Raw genomic sequence first — 1,026 nt, forward strand, 5'->3', positions numbered from 1 at the left:
TAGCTCAGTTGGTAGAGCACTTGCCCGCGAAAGGCAAAGGTCCCGAGTTCGAGTCTCGGTCGGGCACACAGATTTAATCTGCCAGGAAGTTTCATATCAGCGCACACTCCGCTGCAGAGTGAAAATCTCATTCTGGAAACATCCCCCAGGCTGTGGCTAAGCCATGTCTCCGCAATATCCTTTCTTTCAGGAGTGCTAGTTCTGCAAGGTTCGCAGGAGAGCTTCTGTAAAGTTTGGAAGGTAGGAGACGAGGTACTGGCAGAAGTAAAGCTGTGAGTACCGGGCGTGAGTCGTGCTTCGGTAGCTCAGTTGGTAGAGCACTTGCCCGCGAAAGGCAAAGGTCCCGAGTTCGAGTCTCGGTCGGGCACACAGATTTAATCTGCCAGGAAGTTTCATATCAGCGCACACTCCGCTGCAGAGTGAAAATCTCATTCTGGAAACATCCCCCAGGCTGTGGCTAAGCCATGTCTCCGCAATATCCTTTCTTTCAGGAGTGCTAGTTCTGCAAGGTTCGCAGGAGAGCTTCTGTAAAGTTTGGAAGGTAGGAGACGAGGTACTGGCAGAAGTAAAGCTGTGAGTACCGGGCGTGAGTCGTGCTTCGGTAGCTCAGTTGGTAGAGCACTTGCCCGCGAAAGGCAAAGGTCCCGAGTTCGAATCTCGGTCGGGCACACAGATTTAATCTGCCAGGAAGTTTCATATCAGCGCACACTCCGCTGCAGAGTGAAAATCTCATTCTGGAAACATCCCCCAGGCTGTGGCTAAGCCATGTCTCCGCAATATCCTTTCTTTCAGGAGTGCTAGTTCTGCAAGGTTCGCAGGAGAGCTTCTGTAAAGTTTGGAAGGTAGGAGACGAGGTACTGGCAGAAGTAAAGCTGTGAGTACCGGGCGTGAGTCGTGCTTCGGTAGCTCAGTTGGTAGAGCACTTGCCCGCGAAAGGCAAAGGTCCCGAGTTCGAGTCTCGGTCGGGCACACAGATTTAATCTGCCAGGAAGTTTCATATCAGCGCACACTCCGCTGCAGAGTGAA

General features: G+C 52.2%; 1 non-coding gene across 1 annotated transcript; it reads left to right on the forward strand.

Annotated features, from left to right (window-relative positions):
- The first annotated feature begins 594 nt into the window (after positions 1-594).
- Positions 595-669, forward strand: Trnas-cga (transfer RNA serine (anticodon CGA)). The gene has a single exon. It is a non-coding gene; the product is annotated as a tRNA-Ser (tRNA).
- Positions 670-1,026: the final 357 nt, after the last annotated feature.

The sequence above is a fragment of the Schistocerca cancellata genome, chromosome 7 (genome assembly GCF_023864275.1).
Source record: "Schistocerca cancellata isolate TAMUIC-IGC-003103 chromosome 7, iqSchCanc2.1, whole genome shotgun sequence".
NCBI lineage: Eukaryota > Metazoa > Arthropoda > Insecta > Orthoptera > Acrididae > Schistocerca > Schistocerca cancellata.